This window comes from Rhinoderma darwinii, chromosome 9 (genome assembly GCF_050947455.1).
Source record: "Rhinoderma darwinii isolate aRhiDar2 chromosome 9, aRhiDar2.hap1, whole genome shotgun sequence".
NCBI lineage: Eukaryota > Metazoa > Chordata > Amphibia > Anura > Rhinodermatidae > Rhinoderma > Rhinoderma darwinii.
The window spans coordinates 104510729-104526368 of record NC_134695.1 but is presented as its reverse complement, the minus strand read 5'-3'; positions in this window follow the sequence as shown (position 1 = coordinate 104526368).

The window sequence follows — 15640 nt, the reverse complement described above, 5'->3', positions numbered from 1 at the left end:
CATCTGAGAAAAAGAGCGATGATAAGGGGAAAAATAACAGCTTGAAGATCAATGAAAAGAGAGAAGATTGTAGATCTGAGAAGTCAAGCAGTAACAGCAGCTCTCTAGAACTGGAGACACCAGAGGAGCTCAGAAGGTCTACCAAAACATCTCAAAGCAGCATTTGCCATGGCAGGAAATCCACCAAAAGTGACATCTGTGTAAAGGAACCTGACCAGTCTGGCGAGGAAGCATCTGCTACAGTACCCCTATCATTGAAATGCTTTACTTTCCACGGTACACTGGGAGAAGGAGGCTTTGGTAAAGTTTACATGGCAAGAGATATCATCCGCAAAGAATTCATTGCCCTTAAAGTGTCAGATAAACGGGATTTCACTGAGGTTGGGTACAGTTTCGTAGAGCGCCATGTCTTAAGACTATCCCATGAAAGTCCTTACTTGATTCATGGCCTGGCTGCCTTCCACACCGACAACTTTATCTATTATGTGATGGAATTGGCCACTAGAGGGGACCTGCATGCTTTCATACTAAAGAACTTTCCTCTTGATACTGCCATAATACAATTCATCTCAGCAGAATTGGTCTGTGGCACAGAGTTCCTGCATAACAAAGGCATTCTACACCGGGACCTGAAGATGGAAAACATCCTTCTGACCACAGACGGCCATGTTAAAATAACTGACTTTGGCCTTGCTGTAATAGGCGTGTATAAGAAGACCACAGAAACATGTAAAGGTACACCTGGATACGCAGCCCCAGAAATGGTGAAAGACCAGGCACATGGACGAGAGGTAGATTATTTTGCAATTGGTGTTATTCTTTATCAATTGTTTACAGGAGAGACAGCTTTTCCTGGAAAACATCCCAGAGAAATTGAGCGCTCTGTCCTCTACCATGCTCCACCCTACCCAAAGTATCTAACTCCTGACACAGTAAACATCTTAGAAGGGCTGCTGTGTAAAGATCAGTTTCAGCGGCTGGGAGTAAAAGGAGACATCAAGAAACATCCATTTTTCTCAAGTATCAATTGGGAAAATGTGGATGCCAGGAGAATGGCACCACCAGCTAGCCTGATGGCAGTTTCTGTTGACCTGAATGTTAACCAAACTCTGGAATATACTGAAATGCCAAATAGAATAAGAACCAAAGACCAGAAGATCTTCAATAATTTCAGCTTTGTGTGCCCAGAGTGGTCAAAGCACTATCATCCTGTCATCACTCAGACCAGAACTAGGATGGCCAAACCATTTACCAAGCGGTCATTCAGGAAGAACAAAAAGTAACTGGTCAATGGAAAAAGCTAGTGGATGGCCAGATCAAACCAGCAGAACTAAATCTCCAACTACAAATTCCTACTACATTCCATAACCTACCTGATACCATGAAATAGCTCCTGTAATAGACAGTACTGACACCACTAACACCAGTGGATTAGGCAATGCCTACAAAACTCCATGAAGCCATCTGTCAATATCCTCGTCCTATAGATCCAACCTGTGCATCCACTCAGTAGACTCGGCGAGCTTGCATCTTGCAGAACCCACCCACCATTCTATTTAGACACTGTAAGTATAACACCAGTGAAGTCCATATTGTTATCATTGCTCTGTAATACACTCTATAAATGGTATAACTATTATATAAGGGCTATGATATAGAGTTTCTAGTCCTTTTATAACTCTTATAATTCACAAGAAACGAAAAATTAGTCTCTGAGCAAAATCATTTGTGTAATATTAAAATGTGGTTCTTATCTAAAAAACCTGCATGACTAAGTCGAATGAAGGTTCCACCAAAGTTGCCTGTGCGAATTTCACATGTGTGATCATAGTCATTGTGTAGCTCGAAAACTAATAACCACTTCCATCCAATGACATAGCAGACAGAATATGAAATAATTGTTTAATGGAGATTAGCTTTACTATGCCACAAAGATACTATGACTATCCTTGAGTAACTAGTACTGGTGATCTAAAAACTTGAAGAGCCCCCAGTTATACAATTTATATAGGAAGAGCTGACTGTCCCTGTGAGGCTTCGTTCACATATGCGCTAGGGCTCCGTTCTGACGTTCCATCTGAGCTTTCTGAATCAATAGCGTAGTCGAATACGCTATTGATTCCCTCCAAATGATGGAACCCTTGCACAACGCAAACAAACGGAAACCATTGGCACCGGGTCCGTCACCATTGAAATCAATGGTGATGGAAACAGAAACCTAAGGTTTCCATTTGTGTCTGTCAGGGCTCTGTTCCGACGGATAGCTCAAACAGAACATCGGAACGGATCCCTAGCGCAGATGTGAACGAAGCCTAAAGATTACAGGATGTGGAATGTGTTTATTCTATGAGATACTGATCTGCACATATTATATATGTCTTCTTACAGCAACCACCGGATGAGACAACTCTTTGAGGAGGAATTTCATCTTTACTGGACTGTGACAAACTTACCAAGCTTCCACCACTGAACATCCAAGTAGATTTGAGCACCAACGATCCAGGGATATATTCCGATCGCCATATTTGGGATCAGGAAGGAATTTTTTCCCCTTATACAAGGACAAGCCAACAAGTAGTCCTCAGGGGTTATTTTTCGCCTTCTTCTGGATCACTATAGCAAGTAATTAAGAGGTTGAAATTGAAGGACTTCTTTCAACCATACTTGCTATGTAACCAACTGGACAACTCATCTACCAATGTGGTGGCAAAGACAAACAGAAGGAAGCTGCTGAGATAGAAAGCAGCTCCTTCTCTTACCGATAATGGTCAGACAGTAGGATGCTGAAGAAACAGAAAACACCTCCTACTGACCATAGACACATAGAAGGACGCTGCTGAGACAGAAAGCAGCTCCTTCTCCTACCGACAATGGTCACCACGGAAGAAAGCTGTGTTGACAAAAAACAGCTCCTTTTCCAATCGACCATAGACACACAGAAGGAAGCTGCTCAAATAAAAAGCAGCTCTTTCACTTACCGACCATGGGCAGATAGAAGGAAACTGCTGGGAAAAAAAACAGCTCCTTCACCTACTGCCCATAGACAAGACTTCATCTTCAGTCTTTATTTTTCTTGATTGTGTGATGGTAACATCTATAATACATAATTCAATAAAAATGAAAACATCTACAGAGGCTTTGTCTTCATTATTTCTATACACAACCTTATTGTTGGCCCTTTAGATCAGAGCAAAAAAACATATATAAGTTTGACAATACATAGTTAGATAGTTACTATGGTTGAAAAAAGACACATGTCCATCAAGTTCAACCAAGGGATGGGGAAAGTGAAGGGAAAAATTTCTACACGTAGGAGCTAGTATGTTTTAGTTCTAGGAAATTATCTAAGCCTTTTTTAAAGCCATCTATTGCCCCTGATGTGACCAGCTCCTGCGGTGACTATTCCATAGATTCACAGTTCTCACAGTAAAGAAGGCTTGTCACCTCTGCAGGTTGAACCTTTTTTCTCCAGACGGAGGGAGTGCCCCCTTGTTTTTTGAGGGGGTTTTACATAGAACAGGATCTCACAATATTTTTTGTATGTGCCATTAATATATTTATATGTTAATCATGTCCCCCCCTTAGTCGTCTTTTTTCAAGGCTAAATAGGTTTAATTCTTTTAATATTTCCTCATAACTTAGATTCTCCTTGCCCCTTATTAGCTTCGTTGTGCTTTTTTGTATTTTTTCCAACTCCAGGGCATCCTTTCTATGAACTGGAGCCCAGAACTGAACTGCATATTCTAGATGAGGCCTCACTAATGCTCTGTAAAGTGGTAATATGATATCCCTGTCCCTTGAGTCCATGTCTCTTTTAATACACGACAATATCTTGCTGGCCTTTGAAGCAGCTGATTGACATTGGATGCTGTTATTTAGTTTATGATCTACAAGTACACCCAGATCCTTCTTAACAAGTGATTCCCCCAGTGTAGCTCCCCATAGGACATATGATGCATGCAAATTGTTGGTACCCAGATGCATAACTTTACATTTATCTACAATTAACTTAATTTGCCAAGTGGACGCCCAAATACTTAGTTTGTTTAAATCCGCTTGCAATTTTTGAACATCTTCCATAGATTTAACAATACTACATAGCTTGGTGTCATCTGCAAAAATATAAATAGTGCTATTAAACCCATCCTCTATATCATTAATAAATAAGTTGAATAATAGTGGTCCCAGCACGGAACCCTGGGGTACACCCAATGGCGGATCATCATAGGGTGTTTTGGGCGGCCGCCCGAGGCCCAAGGCTTCCGGGGGGCCCATGGCCGCCCAAAGTATAATGTCGTTTTGTCGCGTTTTTGCCGCGAATACCGGCAAAAACCGCAACGAAACTGTATTGTGTATGTCCTGCAAAAGGACCTTTAGACATAAGGTCACATGACCTCATCTCTGAAGTCCTTACTACTGTTTAGAGACCTGCTGGTCACATGACCGCAGGTCCATGAGCAGCAGCAAAATTCCACAGAGAAGACTGACGTGAGCTGCTATGTAAGTATAAGGGGATGGATTTGTTTACGTGGACTTTATTTAGGGGGTCTGGTGTGGGGTCTGTATTTAGGGGGTCTGGTTTGGGGACTATATTTAGGGGGTCTGGTCTGTATTTAGGAGGTTTGTAAACAGAAAAGCACTTGATGCTTTTGTGTTTTCATTCATCCTTTTGACAGCTGTTGCGCGAATCACGCTGTTCGCACGTTAGTGCTTCCATGTGGCATGCGTGGTTTTCACGCACCCATTGACTTTAATGGGTGCGTGATGCGCGAAAAACGCTCAAAGAACGGACATGTCGTGACTTTTACGCAGTGGACCAACACTGCGTAAAACTCACGCACATTTCTGCACGTCCCCATAGACTAATATAGGTCCGTGCGACGCGCGTGAAAATCACGCGCGTTGCACGGATGTATATCCCATTCGTCTGAATAAGCCCTTAGAGATAATATTTGTGGGGGAGAGCAACTTGATTATAAGGGTAGGAACACACAGGGTGGATACGTAAAACTACACAGTGTATACGTCCTGAGAACCGCTGGGAATTTCACCTGAAAAACTGCACCAAATTTTGGTGCAGTTTTTTGGGCGGAAAGACTGAAGAAATAAATTTAAAAAAAAGCTAATACTCCCAGCCGTAGTCCCTCTCCCTCTCTGAGCGTAGCCCGGCCTTCTGCGATGACGCTGTAGTCCATGTGACCGCTGCAGCCTTTGATTGGCTGCAGCTGTCACATGGGATGCATCGTTCAAAACAGAACAGAATACGCATCGCTATGACTACGGCCGGGTGTATTACCTTTTTTTTTTTCTCATTTGAGATTAACGATAAGCAAAGTTTTTATCATTGATCTTCTCCTTTGTTAACACTGACCAAATATCATTATAATTGGTCAGAAACTAGCGGATCATGATGATAATTGGCTAAACTAAATAGGCCTTTAATGGGGGTATATTCAGGCTTAGTGCCTAGGGCAGCGTGAGTTGTAAATACGGCTCTGCTAAAGACGCAGATACTATTCAACACTATAGCAGAGCAGGGAGGTATCTCCCTGCTCTGTAATCTACTAGGCTGGTGGTTCCCAACATGAGGTTCCCATGGGAACCCTCCAGGAGTGCCGCAACACTCCTCTGGACAACTGCCACGGACGTGCTTTCTCTCCTCCTCCTCATAGCGTGAAGTGGATGTGAGGAGGAGGAGATTTTTTTGTACAACCACTGTAGATAGCACCCACCCCCCCTCCCGACTAAATGGACAGAGACGTCAGGGGCTTCTCCTTGAGTGGAGTCCCCGGTCACAACGTCGGCAACGCTGTGGACAGGGATTCCGCTTCAGGAGTTAGTTGCCCCTGATGTCACTGTTCATATACGGACAGAGACATCAAGCACTCCGTCAAGGAGCGGAATCCCCAGCCACAGGGAACTACAGTGGCGCTATCTACAGGAAGGGAGTGCTACCTACACGGGGGCTGTGTGGCATCTCAAGGGATCTGTGTGGCACTACCTACAAGGGGGCTGTGCGGCAAGGGGGGATTTGTGGCACTACTTACTAGGGATGCACAATGCATTGAAACTTCGATACTGTTTCGATACTGTGCATCTCCAAATGGTTCGAGCCACACAGCTAAGTATAGTAATACATGATGAATCAGAGCGGGGCTGCGGCTGTGTAATACAGCCATTACCCCGCACCAGAGTCCTGAAAAGTGCGCGCCGCGAGGATGAAGCGATGAGGCCAGCGCTGCACTAATGAGCGGCGGCACTGAAGACAGAACATGGCGGCCGCAGTGCAAAACACCCCCGTGTTCTGTTTTCGGTGTCTGCGCCGCCGCTCATTAGTGCAGCGCCGGCCGCATCACCTCATGCTGACTGCGCGTGCACTTAATGTCAGGAGCGGGGCAATGACTGTATTACACAGCCGCAGCCCGCTCTATAACGGCGGAGATCAGAGAAACCTCATCTCCGCTGCTATTCCCGTGAATGCTGCGATCACAGCTGACTGCAGCATTCAGGGGAAAATGAGAAGGGGGGATGCCCCTGGATCGCGTCACATGGAATTCCTGTGACGCGATTGAGGGCCATACCATATATGGGCTGACAGCCCAGGGTCTATTGAAGGACCCCAGGGCTGTATTACCATATTTCCTGTTGTTAGGGCATACTTAGGTATGTCCTAACAACTGCCTGTGTACTATACATACACAGGCTAATGTACTGGCATATATCTGATATATGGCAGTATATTAAAGTTTAAAAATAAAGTAAAAACATAAAGTAATGTTACATTTTAAAAAATGCACATACGCCTTTTTTTTACAATAAACATTCAAATAAGTCTCAATACATAAAATATACACACATTCGGTATTGGCGCGGCCGTAGTAACCTTCACAAAAAAAAAATTGCGTCATTTATGATGTGTACGCTGTAAAAAATAAAAAATAAAAACTTCTTTCACTTATTAATGTGAGGCACAAGGTGTGATGAATTTAACCTCCATGTGCCTCACATTAATAGTAATTAACCCCATCATGTACCTCACACATTAACCCATTATGACTGAGAAACATGATGGGGTTAATTACTATTAATGTGAGGCAAATGGAGGTTAAATTCAGCATCACACCTCGCGCCTCACATCAGAAAATCGAAGAACTTTTTTTTTTTATTACTGTTGGCAAAGTATCGTTTTGGTATCGAAATCGCAATACTACACGAAGTATCGGTATCGAAGTTCAAATTCAGGTATCGTGACATCCCTACTACCTACAAAGGGGCTGTGTTGCACGAACTACAGGGGGCTGTGTGGTATGACCTACAGGGGGCTGTGTGGCACGAACTACAAAAGGGCTGTGTGGCACTACCTACAAGGGGGCCTTGTGGCACTACCTACAAGAGGGCTGTGTGGCACTACCTACAGGGGGCTGTGTGGCACTACCTACAAGGGGGCTGTGCAGCAAGGGGGATTTGTGGCACTACCTACAAGGGGGCTGTGTGGCACAACCTACAGGGGGCTGTGTGGCATGACCTACAGGGGGCTGTGTGGCACGACCTACAAGGGGGCTGTGTGGAATGACCTACAAGGGGGCTGTGTGGCACGACCTACAAGGGGGCTGTGTGGCACGACCTATAAGGGGGCTGTGTGGCACGACCTACAAGGGGGCTGTGTGACACTATCTACAGGGGGATGTGTGGTAATATCTACAGGGGGCATCTGTGAGTGGCGGGCTGATGGTCATTTTACTGTGAGTGGGGGGCTGATGGTCGTTTTATTGTGAGTGGGGGGCTGATGGTTGTTTTACTGTGAGTGGGGGGGCTGATGGTTGTTTTACTGTGAGTGGAGGGGCTGATGGTCATTTTACTTTGTGTGGAGGGGCTGATGGTCATTTTACTGTGAGTGGGCGGCTGATGGTCATTTTACTGTGAGTGGGGGCTGATGGTTATTTTACTGTGAGTGGGGAGGCTGATGGTCATTTTACTGTGAGTGGAGGGGATGATGGTCATTTTACTATGAGTGGAGGGGCTGATGGTTATTTCACTGTGAGTGGGGGGGGCTGATGGTCTTCAAGTGGTTTCCACCTCTGACCTCCAATTTAAATTAATAGTAGGAAGAAAATAGCTGTGGCGCTTGTTTGGAGCTTTTTTTGCTGTGTCTTTTGCATTCGCTTCAACGGCTTAAAAAAAACTGCAAAAAAAAAACCCCATCAAATAACGCTGTCAATTCAAAAGCAGATTTTTTTCTGCCTTACAAAAAACGCTGTGTGAACATACCCTAAGAATGTAGTGCTTATTTTTATCTAATTTCTGTCTTTCTCTAAACAATTTTTGGTAGGGGGCCCTGAGGAATTTTTTTCTTCCAGGGGTGGCTCAAGTCCGAAAAGGTTGGGAAACTCTGTAGCAGACTACAGAGGCGCCTGCAGCCTATGAGGCGCAGGGACAGGATCCCTGCGCAGTCGGCGTGATGACATCTCTGGATCAAGTCGGCCTGCGCAAGGATCCTGTCAGGTGGAGGTGGGGGGCAGTATGGCACTGTCTACAAGGGGGATGTGGGGGCTGTATGTCACTCTCTACAAGGGGGATGTGGGGGCTGTATGTTACTTTCTACAAGGGGAAGGTGGGTGCTGTATGACTGTCTACAAGGGGGCGGTGGGGGGCACTGTGCACAAGAGGGAGGTGGGGCTGTATGACACTCTACAAGGGGCAGATGGGGGCTGTATGGCACTGTCTATAAGGAGGAGGTGGGGGATTATGGCACTGTCTACAGGGAGGCTGTATGGCACAATCTACAGGGGGCATTTTCTACAAGGGGGGCTGTGGGGGCATTATACTCTGTGGATGCCACTAAGCGGACATCATACTGTGCAGGGGCACTACAGGGGGCAATATAATGTGTGTGGCACTTAGGGGGCATAACACTGTGTGGGCACAATTAGAGAACAAAATACTGTGTCCTTGAAGGCGTTATAATATATTACATTATTAAATATTATTATTATACTGTGTGTGGGGCACTAAAGGGGCATTACACTGTGTGGGGGTACTATATAGGGCATTATACTGTGGGGAGGAATTATGCTTTTTTTATGGGGCATTTTTTATAATGGCGTGGGGCGCCGAAAGATAATTTCGCACGGGGCGACATCTACCCTAAGGCCGGCCCTGTCGATAGGTCATCAGTATAAAAAAAGTCTGTGCCCAGACAACCCCTTTAATGTATGGTCCTGGGCCTTGGTGTCTAGTGATGGGCAAAGATGTCTCATCAGGAGAAGTCACCATAAAGGTGGTGTTCACTATAGACACGGCAGAGCGGCAGTGCGGAAGGGGGGCCCAAGTTTGCGGAACAGCCTACGGCCTATGGTCTACTTAATCCGCCACTGGGTAGACCACTTATAACTGGGGACCATTCAGAGTAGGAATCATTGACCACAACTCTCTGGATACGATCCTTGAGCCAATTCTCAATCCAATTACAAACTATACTTTCTAAACCTATAGTCCTTCATTTACCCATTAGACGTCTATGAGGGACAGTGTCAAATGCCTTTGCAAAGTCCAAAAACACTATATCCACAGCGGCCCCTCTGTCTAGGCTTCTGCTCACCTCTTCATAAAAGATTAGTATTTTTCAAATGCCCTTTTTTTGTCATATATTGCCCTTTTTACAAAAGGTGTAAGCCATGTGGTGGTTTAATTTTAGTTGTTTATACTTGTTACCTATATGAATAAATGTTGCACTATAATTATCCAAAGTAGATTTTAAAATCTTCCATTTATCATTTGTACCATTATTTGACATTAGTTCTTCCCAGTCTATATACAGGTGCAGCAATTGAAGGCTATACATGTATCTCGTAGACACAGAGAAGCTGCATGGACCAGTGTAAAACAATAAATGCTCCCAGTGTAATGTTAAGTCTCTATAGCCTGCAATTAATAAATAATTGTTCTATAGTGTAATAAGAGGAGCTTTCTGTATAGTAGTGGGGGTCTTTAGAAAGACAATGTTGTAAAATAAATAGTTTTTTATTTGGTTTTGTAGGGCCAATACTCCCCTGCCTCTTCTGCCAGACATACTGGCACCAGGACAGCATTCTCAACATATAATGCAAAGCATGCTGACCCTCTACTGGACTCACGTGATGCCTGGTCCTGCTCAGTCTGCACTGCCACATTGGGCTCTGACCAATCAGGCGGTGCGGAAAAGCAGGAAGTAGAACCTTACCCTTTGCATTCTGCCCTGAGCCATGCATCTGGATTGGAAAGTAACCAATTCAGCGGCACCATGTTGGGCTGTCACTCCTTGGTGAGGTGCTTCATGATATTGATGTTGTGCAATTAACTCCTACATGTTGCCCGCCACAGAAAACAGTAGAGAGAAGAAAGAAGAACCAAGCAAGACAGTGGCGCAGGAGAGGAGATGCTGGCACAAATCCTGTTTCTAGATCATTGATTTTGTACTGTTTTCAATGTGGGATTGTTTTGGGAATGCCTTCCACTGTCAGGATCATTGAATCTGCATTTAGATTCAGGCACCAAAAGAAATTCGAACCCATGAAAAAACCCAAAATAAATAGATACCAGATTTAACCCCTTTAATGACGAGTGACGGATATATTCGTCATTCACTTTAACTGTCACTTTGTGTAAACACACAGTGATAAATCCCTGGCAACAGCTGTAGTAGACAGCTGATCGTGACAGGGAGCCATCAGGGGACCAATCACAGTGGTCCCCGTACGGTGATCACTGTGATAGGTCAGTCAAATCTGACTGACCAATCACAGCATGTAAAGGCAGGGAGGCAGGGCAAACAGCTCCGTTCTCCTCATTCCTGTCAGATTTGTGAGGCGATCGGAGCTGTGTGCTTTACCTCTATAAAAGTGAAAGAAAATAAGCCTTTTGATCACCCCAGTACCCCATTTAATATCCCCCCTACTTTGTGCTAATATATATATATATATATATATATATATATATATATATATATATATATATATATTCATATACATACACTACCGTTCAAAAGTTTGGGGTCACCCAAACAATTTTGTGTTTTCCATGAAAATTCACACTTATATTTATCAAATGAGTTGCAAAATGACTAGAAAATATAGTCAAGACATTGACAAGGTTAGAAATAATGATTTTTATTTGAAATAATAATTTTCTCCTTCAAACTTTGCTTTCATCAAAGAATGCTCCATTTGCAGCAATTACAGCATTGCAGACCTTTGGCATTCTAGCTGTTAATTTGCTGAGGTAATCGGGAGAAATTTCACCCCATGCTTCCAGAAGCCCCTCCCACAAGTTGGATTGGCTTGATGGGCACTTCTTGCGTACCATACAGTCAATCTGCTCCCACAACAGCTCTATGGGGTTGAGATCTGGTGACTGTGCTGGCCACTCCATTACAGATAGAATACCAGCTGCCTGCTTCTTCCCTAAATAGTTCTTGCATAATTTGGAGGTGTGCTTTGGGTCATTTTCCTGTTGTAGGATCAAATTGGCTCCAATCAAGCGCTGTCCACAGGGTATGGCATGGCATTGTAAAATGGAGTGATAGCTTTCCTTATTCAAAATCCCTTTTACCTTGTACAAATCTCCCACTTTACCAGCACCAAAGCAACCCCAGACCATCACATTACCTCCACCATGCTTGACAGATGGCGTCAGGCACTCTTCCAGCATCTTTTCAGTTGTTCTGCGTCTCACAAATGTTCTTCTGTGTGATCCAAACACCTCAAACTTCGATTCGTCTGTCTATAACACTTTTTTCCAATCTTCCTCTGTCCAATGTCTGTGTGCTTTTGCCCATATTAATCTTTTCATTTTATTAGCCAGTCTCAGATATGGCTTTTTCTTTGCCACTCTGTCCTGAAGGCCAGCATCCCGGAGTCGCCTCTTCACTGTAGACGTTGACACTGGCGTTTTGCGGGTACTATTTAATGAAGCTGCCAGTTGAGGACCTGTGAGGCGTCTATTTCTCAAACTAGAGACTCTAATGTACTTGTCTTGTTGCTCAGTTGTGCAGCGGGGCTTCATACTTCTCTTTCTACTCTGGTTAGAGCCTGTTTGTGCTGTCCTCTGAAGGGAGTAGTACACACGTTGTAGGAAATCTTCAGTTTCTTGGCAATTTCTCGCATGGAATAGCCTTCATTTCTAAGAACAAGAATAGACTGTCGAGTTTCACATGAAAGCTCTCTTTTTCTAGCCATTTTGAGAGTTTAATCGAACCCACAAATGTAATGCTCCAGATTCTCAACTAGCTCAAAGGAAGGTCAGTTTTATAGCTCCTCTAAACAGAAAAACTCTTTACAGCGGTGCTAACATAATTGCACAAGGGTTTTCAAGTGTTTTCTAATCATCCATTAGCCTTCTAACACAGTTAGCAAACACAATGTACCATTAGAACACTGGAGTGATGGTTGCTGGAAATGGGCCTCTATACACCTATGTAGATATTGCATTAAAAACCAGACGTTTGCAGCTAGAATAGTCATTTAGCACATTAACAATGTATAGAATGTATTTCTGATTAATTTAATGTTATCTTCATTGAAAAAAACTGTGCTTTTCTTGCAAAGATAAGGAAATTTCTAAGTGACCCTAAACTTTTGAACGGTAGTGTATATATATATATATATATATATATATATATATATATAGTTACGTAGTTAGAGTCTTTTCAGTGTTGGGGCATTGTATATTATGTATATAAATCTAATCTATATAAAGTATATTCAATATCTCTTTATTTTCTCTCTCTCTAAGACTATATATACACAAACACAGTGTTGGGGGCATTGTATATTATATATATAAATCTAATCCATATACAGTATATTCAATATCTCTTTATTTCCTCTCTCTCTAAAAATATATATAACTAAATATAGATATATATAGATAGGTAGATAGATGCAAATATATGTATAGATTTTATATATATATATATATATATATATATATATATATATATATATGTATATATATATACACACACATATATATGTATTTATATATGTATGTATATATATATATATATATATATATATATATACATACACACACACACTGTGTTGGAGGCATTGTGATGTCATCAACTGCCTCAAGACATCACAAGTTGATGACATCACAATGGCAGATGACATCATATGGCTACTTTCACAAATGTACAGGTAAGAAACTTTGCATTCACTCACTGCAGCCAGCAGAGACACGTGTGAGCGCCCCCTGCGAATTTCGATTTCAGTTATATCTCTTAGCCTTTGACAAAATGAAGGCAAAAAAGAAGAGAAATAATTTAGAGAAAGAAGGAGAGAAGGAGGAGAGAAAAGAAGGAGAACAAAAAGAGAAGAATGGTGGAGATGATGGCCAGAAGAAGCCAAGTAAAGCTAAGAAACCAAGAATCATCCGGTTCTTAGCTCGCCTGCAAAAAACCTGGGCGAGAATTGCTGGACATAAGGGGAGGAGGACTTCCATTCAAAAAAAGACAAGTTCAGAACTCCCAGGACCCAGCGGCATTAACATGGTGGACAGCAAAGGTGAGACAACATGTAATTACCATTATTCCCCAAAATGGACCTCAAAGGAGTGGGGCTTATGAAAATGTATCCCCAAAATTGGTGGTTTTGTGGGCAATGGGGGTTGCGGCAATACCTAGAATATGGGGTTTAAAAATTTGAAAGGAATGTGAATGTACATGAAGATTTACTATAATATTTTTTTATAATACAAGGTTTTAGTTATTGTTATTAGGTTTCCAAAACTAAATCCTAGATGTATTGGGGAAAATTTATCAAAACTAGTGCAAAGGAATCCGATTGGTTGCTATGGGAGAGAGCATTTACCATTTCACCTCTTAAGGACCAAGCCAATTTTTATTTTTTCCTCCCCGCCTTCCAAGAGACACAACATTTTTATTTTTCCTTCGACATAGCCGTTTGAGTGCATTTTTTTTTTTTTGCTGGACGAGTTGTATTTTTTAATGCCACAATTTGATGTAACATAAAATGTATTAAGTAATTTAGAAAAAAACAAATAATGTGGGATGTAATTGAAAAAAAAAATCACAATTCCTCCATTGTTTTTTATTTTTACTGCGTTGATCATTATCATTAAAGATCATTGATCATTGATCATTAAAGATAATTTTTCCAGTGGAAATCGCGGCCATCCAGACATTTTCCCTGCAGATGAAATGTAGTATTACATAGCAGCCACTTAGATAAATGACGAACCATGTATTACATGGACAGCTTATAGAGCAGCTTTCCCTTCTGGTTCATAGAGAGGGCTTCATGTTTTATTATGTGACTTATTCTATGTCTATGCATTTCTTCTTTACACAGTCAACGTGTCATCTAAAGAAAAGCAGGATGACATGGAGGAAAATAAATGCATCAAGACTGCTGACAAGGAGACAGAACTGGAGACAAAGAATTTTGGGGGACAGCATATTCTCGAAGAATACCAACAAATTCATGACCTGATCCACAGCTTGGAAGACCTGTATATCCAGTACTATGGTGGACACGATGACATGAAGGAAAATCAAAGCATCAAGACCGATGACAAGGAGACAGAACTGGTGACAGACAGTTTTGGAGAACAACATATACTAGAAGAACACCAACAAATTCATGACCTGATCCACAGCTTGGAAGACCTGTACATCCAGTACTATGGTGGACATGATGACATCGAGAAAAATCAAAGCATCAAGACCGATGACAAGGTGACAGGACTGGTGACAGACAGTTTTGGGGAACAGGAAATACTAAAAGAATACCAACAAATTCATGACCTGATCCACAGCATGGAAGACCTGTACAGCCAGTACTATGGTGGACAGGATGGAGAAAAAACAAATGAAGGAGAAGAGAATCTGGAGAGTAAAGTAGGAGATGATGGAGAAATAAAGATCAGAGAAGATGGAGAGGAGGGATTGGAAAAGGTAGAGAAAGCCAAGAGAAGCGGAAAGATCAAATTATTTGCCCGCTTAAAGAAATCATGGGCAAGGATTGCTGCATTAAAATGGAGAAGGACAAGTCCCATCAAAGAAAAAAGAAGTTCCTGTGGGATCCCAGGGCCCAGTCACATCAATAATAAAGGTAGGAAATCATGAAGTAACGGGGAATGTTCATGGGAATTGTTTATAAGCTTTTTATATAACTCAAAATTAGTTTGTAGTCTGTAACCATGGAAACATGTAGGTCTGCATAAGAGCTGTACACACAAAACAATATATTTTTGATCACGACTAGTTGCAAAATTTCTTAATTTGGTATATTAAATTCATTAGAGCAAAAGAAAAAAAACACAAAACGGTTGCAACGGTAGACATATCCTCTAGACTTACACGTACTATCTTCCCGTTTCAATAAACAATTCTCTTCTTCGGAAAAAAAACTGCCAAAATAGGGAAAAACACAATATTCCGATATTTTGGATTTTATTTATGAGTGAATATGAGAAAGGTTTTATATTCAATAATGAGATTACATATGAATGTGTTTTCTTAAAGAATAATATCCGTCAGCGAATATATATATATATATATATATATATATATATATATATAAAACATGTGTTTATTTCTTTCCTACAAGCAGCCAATGTATCAGCTACATCTGAGAAAAAG